Source organism: Alexandromys fortis, unplaced genomic scaffold (genome assembly GCF_014885135.2).
Source record: "Alexandromys fortis isolate MF-2015 unplaced genomic scaffold, M_Fortis_MF-2015_v1.1 scaffold_259, whole genome shotgun sequence".
Classification (NCBI taxonomy): domain Eukaryota; kingdom Metazoa; phylum Chordata; class Mammalia; order Rodentia; family Cricetidae; genus Alexandromys; species Alexandromys fortis.
This window is the reverse complement of record NW_026068154.1, coordinates 595,929-602,908: the sequence shown is the minus strand read 5'-3', so window position 1 is coordinate 602,908 and position 6,980 is coordinate 595,929. Positions and strand designations below refer to the sequence as shown.

General features: G+C 40.2%; 1 pseudogene; it reads left to right on the top strand.

Moving 5' to 3' along the window:
- Positions 1-274: 274 nt before the first annotated feature.
- LOC126491571 (dnaJ homolog subfamily A member 1-like) lies at positions 275-2,033 on the top strand (annotated as a pseudogene).
- Positions 2,034-6,980: the final 4,947 nt, after the last annotated feature.

Sequence of the window (6,980 nt, the reverse complement as noted above, 5' to 3'; positions counted from 1 at the left end):
ACACCATGTTGTTCTTCTTTAGAAGGACTTCAGATGGTCCTCAAGGCCACATGCATGCGAGTCCGGGGCTCTGTCATTGAGTTATACCTCATGGCCACCATGGGTTCTTCCATCAGTATTTTTAGAATTAATTCATTAACTGAATATTCCTGCCCATTATTTTTAAAATGTCAAAATCAATGATAAAAGACATTTTCTTGCAGAACTTTCCAGAACGCTCGGTGGGAGGTGGAGGACCGGCGTCTGCCCGAACCACGCTGTGCCATGCTCCTCTTTCCGCTCTCCGGCACCGGCCCGCTCACCGGCTGTAAAAAATGGTGAAAGAAACCACTTACTATGATGTTTTGGGGGTCAAACCCAATGCCATCCAGGAAGAATTGAAAAAGGCTTATAGAAAATTGGCCTTGAAGTACCACCCTGATAAGAATCCAAATGAAGGCGAAAAGTTTAAATAGATTTCTCAAGCTTATGAAGTTCTTGCTGATTCCAAAAGAAGGGAGTTATATGATAAAGGAGGAGAGCAGGCGATTAAAGAGGGTGGAGCAGGTGGTGGTTTTGGCTCACCCATGGATATCTTTGATATGTTCTTTGGAGGAGGAGGAAGGATGCAGAGAGAAAGGAGAGGTAAAAATGTTGTACATCAGCTCTCAGTGACCTTAGAAGACTTGTATAATGGCGCAACAAGAAAACTGGCTCTGCAGAAGAATGTGATCTGTGACAAATGTGAAGGCCAAGGTGGTAAGAAAGGAGCAGTAGAGTGCTGTCCCAACTGTCGTGGGACTGGCATGCAAATAAGGATTCATCAGATCGGACCAGGAATGGTCCAGCAAATTCAGTCAGTGTGCATGGCATGCCAGGGTCATGGAGAACGCATCAGTCCTAAGGACAGATGTAAAAGCTGCAATGGAAGAAAGATAGTTCGAGAGAAGAAGATTTTAGAAGTTCATATTGACAAAGGCATGAAAAATGGTCAGAAGATAACATTCCATGGTGACCAAGAGCCAGGACTGGAGCCAGGAGACATTATCATTGTGTTAGACCAGAAGGACCATGCTGTTTTAACACGACGAGGAGAAGACCTTTTCATGTGTATGGACATACAGCTGGTTGAAGCATTGTGCAGCTTCCAAAAGCCAATATCCACTCTTGACAACCGAACCATAGTCATCACCTCTCATCCAGGTCAGATTGTCAAGCATGGAGATATAAAATGTGTGCTGAACGAAGGTATGCCAGTATATCGTCGGCCACATGAAAAAGGACGTCTGTCTAATCATTGAGTTTAAAGGTAAACTTTCCTGAGAATGGCTTTCTCTCTCCTGATAAACTTTCTTTGCTGGAAAAACTCCTTCCTGAAAGGAAGGAAGTAGAAGAGACTGATGAAATGGATCAGGTAGAAGTGGTGGATTTGATCCAATCAGGAAAGACGGCGTCATTATAATGGAGAAGCATATGAGGACGATGAGCATCACCCTAGAGGTGGCGTTCAGTGTCAGACCTCTTAATGGGCCAGTTACTGTTTGTCACTCTATATGCAGTAGTGAATGTGGGAAGGACTGTAATCAAATATGCTCACTACTTGGTTGTTGTTCTTGTTTTAATATTCAACTATAGTAGTGTTTTAAAAGTTAAATGAAGAATGAACACAAATATAAAAGCTCTGACTTTGCCCTGTATGTATGATGACTTCAATGTTCAAGATGAAGTTTAGTACTTGTAAAAAAACTACTTAAAAGTTCCCTAGCATCTGTTAGGTCATATCTTGTGTAACTGATATTAGCTGTGTACATTAGACTGATATGCTAGGTATGTGTTATATGACCCTTAATTGTGAAGCTATGGAATTAAAATTCTGTATTTAAGGTAATCAGAAAAAGAAAACAATTAGTAGTGATATGTTGGTCTGTCTAGTTGTATGAAGTGGACTAATTGTGATGCCTCTGCATTGTATTGCCTCAGCCATTACTAGAAGGTGGCATAATACATAATTTCACCTGTTATTAGTGATAGAAATGATACATTCCTAAAGAAATTTATCATAAACTACTGCTTAAGGGCTTGCTCTTTTAGATTTCATTCCCTTCTGCTGTGCCATCTGTTAAAAGATATATATTATATATATACATACACAGTTAGAAAACATGGTCACCTCTCTTCCCTTCTCCTTGAACCATGATAAGCCCTTGGGTAGTGACTTCGAAAACCCAAGTAATTTTACAAATTAAAGTGAAGAGACCTTGTATGTGGGGAAGTGATTTGCATGTATAATCCAGGAAAGGCTTGCTATTTGACTTAGGCTCCAACGTAATTGCAATTTAATGTTGGTAGTATAGCAAATTATGAATAGCTTTGTTGTATGTTTTAAAGTCACATGTTCACATGCTTAAATCTGGGTATCAGAATTTAGGCAGTTATTGAAATGTATGACTGTCTCCTAATACACTGATTATAAAGTGTTAAAAAAGACATTTTCTTTCCATTATATTTTTAAAATTAATTCATTCATTAACTGAATATTCCTGCCCAATGTTTTTAAAATGTTAAAATCAATGATAAAAAGACATTTTCTTTCCATTTTTAAAGATGTATCTCAAGTTTTTATATTTACTTATATAAAGTAATAATTTATATAAGTATTTGTACTTACTTATATAAGTAAATATAAAAGGTTTAAAATACACATAATTTTATCATTTATTAAAATAAAAGCAAGTTTATATATTAATAAATTGAGTGTGCTTTTTACTTTTATATAAAGAGTTAAATCTTGGCTTAACATTTGATACTGCTGGATGCAAAACATACATAGTTTTCATAGTTGATCAATAATTTTACTTTATAGTCATCAATGATGAATATTTACTTTGCATAAATACTTAGTACAAAATGGTAGAAAGAGATGGAGGGCTACTTTAAAAGTTGTTGGCCAGTCTTTTCTAATCCTAAAATAAAATTCATTTAATGGTTTATTTTTAATGAACCTCAAGTAATCAACTGAAAAAAAATTTAAAATTAAATACTCTTAAAAATCCAAATATACACAAACTTGATGCTTATTCACTGAAGTAAGTAGGAAAATATTTAGAATTTTTCTTATCCTTAATGATGTCATTAATTGTATATGATCATAAAACTTTGTACAGTAAAAGTACTCCCATCTATAGCATACAGCAGTCTTTTTCTTTTTGGTTTCTCAAGACAGGGTTTCTATGTGTCTTTGGAGCCTGTCCTGGAGCCTCTTGTGGACCAGGCTGGCCTTGAACTCAGAGATCTGCCTGCCTCTGCCTCCCGAGTGTGAGTGTTGAGATTAAAGACATGTGCCACCACCGCTCGACTTGCATACAGTAGTCTTGAATCTGAGCCCGAATATTTCTTTCAGGCAGTATTTGTTATGTTGCACAGAATGCCAGCATACACGCTGCAGCGTCATGTGTGATGTGCTTGAGCCAACGCTGCTGTGAGTCCCTTGATACAACACAGGTGAGCAGTGCCAGAAATTCCTTGTAGTTAATTAATTGTTAGTTGTTGAGTCTCTCGAAATCTTTACTGTTGTCATATTTGTGACTTCCCCGTGTATCTGTGTAGCTTCATGTGGTTTTATGGCCAAAACTTCTAGTGGTTTCTAAGAAAGATTTTGTTTAGTTGGTTTATTTTATGCAGGTGACTGTTTTGCCTGCATGTATTCTGTGCACCTTGTACATGTTAAGTGCATGTAGGGGCCAGAAGAGAGAATCAGATCCCCTAGAATTGTAGTTACAGGTGGTTGTGAGCTACCACACGAGTGCTGGGGATCAAACCTGGGTCTTCTAGAATAGCAGCTAGTGATCTTAACTACTGAGCCATCTCTCCACACCATGAAGTAGAGTTTTCTTTTTCTTTTCTTTTTTTTTTAAATTACAGGTTAGTAATAAAACTTGGTGTTTTATCATACGGCGGCATATGCCTATGATCCTAGAACTTGGAGGGGGGGGGCAAAAACAATATTACTGCTAGTTTGTAGTCACCTTGGTCTACTACATAGTTCCAGACTACTCAGGGCTTTATAACAAGACTCTGTCTCAAAAACTCTAAAAAAACTAAACTAAACAAAACATTTTTATTCAATTGGGAGGAATATGAAAATCCTATAGAATAATACAGGGAACAGAAAAATATGTGACAATTCTTATTATCAAATATAATTTTAAATTTGAGATAATATCTCAGGTACTATAGCATTCCTTTCCAGAGATGTTGTGGAAGGCACTTTCCTGTGTTCTGAGGACCACTAGTGAGCATGCTTTCTAGGGGCAGCATGACATGAATTTGAAATGCTATGCCATTTGAACTTATAAGCTTACAGCCAGAGATAGCTGACTGAAAGAAAGCTTTTGAATAGGGAAGTTAGCCTGTTTTTAATTTAAAAATTAGTTTGGGATTATTGTGATTTAGTTCCTTTAGCTAACATATTAGTTACTTTTCTTTTTCTTGTGAAAAATCGCTCTCTGGAGGAGAGATTTGCCCTGGCTTCCAGTTTCAGTCCACCCCAGCATGGTAGGCTCCTGGTGGGGAGGACGTGTGTCAGAACCTCCTCGGATCTTCGTAAACTGTGAAGCAGAAGGCAAAGGCAGAAGGAGAGGCAAGTGTAACCTCGACTCCTGACCCCAGTGTCCCACTTCTGTTCTCCAGCCACACATCCCAAGACTCCACAGCCTCCAAAACTGCACAGCACCCCTAGCCGAGGACCAAGTGTTGGAACAGTTGCTGTGAGGCCCATGTTACACTCAGTCACGGCCAACTTCTCTGCTTGAAGAAGAAGTGCGGTCAAGGTCTTCCGCACTGAGAGCTCAGAAAACTTCCTGGCATCTGAGGAAGCTCTGACTCTCACATTGGCAAATGCAAATAATGTGGATGAAAAGCCATCGAGGTGCCAAAGCCTTACAGCAATAAGATAGCTACAAAAGCTATTCTTGGTTCTTATGCTTCTCATAACTACTAACACTGTGCTTGATGCCCAGGACCAGGGGTGGATATTCCACGACACTGCCTCTAGGGGTGCCGAGAAAGTCAGGGACAGAAGCCAAATCTCCCCTTTTGTATCTTGGATTTGTGGGTTTTATTTTTGGATATTTTTCTTCTAGATTTGGTTCTATTTAACATTTCATATACCTTCAGGGTGCAGCATGAAATTGCTGTTGGTCATGTTCTCAGAAACACATCCTCAGGGCCTCTTATCATTTAATCATTATCTTGCCATGGTTCCTTCAGGATCATAATTCCCATTTCTACCTGTCTATTCTTGATGATTTTGCCTAAGATCAGTTTCTGTTGTTTATTCCCTCTTGGTGGGAACATTGATAGGCAGATGCACATAAAGTCTTTGGGGATTTTTCAGATCCCTCCTTGCTCAAAGTGATCTTCTGCATGTAAGACCTGTAATGAAATGGACACAGTCCAGCCTTTGGGGTGTGAGCCTAGGGGCCTTTTCTGCTCACAGGCCTGATCAGTGTCAATATGACTAGGATTTCAAGTGAGGCAGAAATTACTTTTCTGAGTTGTATTGTGCGGTGAAGAGAAAGAAGGGAGAAAGAAGTCCTGTTCTTAGAGATACAGCCTAGTCCAAGCCTATGAATTTATGATATCTGAATGCATGAACCCCTGACTTCTCACGAGATGGAATGTCCATTCCCTTCCCTTCCCTTAGTTGCAGGTACATGAGCAGTTATAGGAAGGCAGACGAACTCCAGGGAGGGCATTTTAAAATAACCTTTCAAAATAGACTTTTTGAGGAACTGTATGGCCCACTCCTCCTCTGTGAAAGTCCTGCCTGGTTTGCCATTAAAGATTTATTGTTAACTGCCAGCAGGGTCACATAGCCCAGAAACCCTACCCCTCCTCCACTACTCCCTCTCCACTGCCCCTCCCCTCCATTGCCACCACTCCAGGAGCTTGTCACCAGCCACTGCTCTAAAAAGCCCTCCCCTACCACCTGTCCTTGCTGCACAGATCCAAAGTCTGCCACCAAAGCCTGCTGGAGCCTGCCACCATCTGAACTCCAGGAACTTGCCCAGACTCAGTAGGCTGCCCTTTCCCTTCAACACCTCTATCCACTTCCCAACTTAACCCTCCCTCCCCTCCCCTGTCTCTCAGCTCTCACCTACAGGACCCTCAGCTTCTGCTCTCAGTTCCCTCTGAATGTTTTCTTTTTCCAGCTTGGAGCTGTATGCTCTTTCTTAAAAGCCCCAAGGCCTCTCCTCCTGCTGCCACTTATACAAGCAGATAATCCCCCAAATCTCATACATCTTTCTACACTTTCAAAAGTCTCTTCTCTCTCTCCACTTTAAACTCTTAAAACTCTTTTAACTGCTAACTTACAAACTATTACTTAATTTATTTAATGATAGGCTTTATTTAGCCTTTTGTACAGGCTTTCAAAGTTAAACCTAAAATAAATAAATCAGACATATTAGATAGATGGCCCCCAAACTATTCAGAGTTCTGCTGACTATGGAATTTTAAGTATTTAATAACTATAGAGACATGCCTCTTCCTAATTAAAAAATATGTCATCAAAGAAGTCATGGGTCACAAAGATTCCACCTAGATTGTGGCATTGTAATCACTGGACAAAAATGTCTTGTCTGCTCCAGGGTTCTCCTCAAACTGTGGACACTTTTGGCTAGACTGCTGTACTCCAGCTGGCCAAAGGAAGGTCAGTTTTCCCAAGTTCCTCTACAAGAAGATTCTCTCAGACCTGGGTCTGGCAGCCAAAGGCCACTGCCCTGTATGACAGAGGAAGACTTACCACTACTTCCCAGCTGTTGAGACCATGGGGGACCTACAACTGTCTAGGTAATGAAAATGTCTCTGTCACTTTCATTGATACATAGGCCATTTGGATTATACCCCTTGTTATAGTTTATCCCTCTCAGATCTTTGATGGCACTGACTGACCTGCCTAAGACCCCACCAGACATTGTCCAGGAGCCTAGGGCCTCACT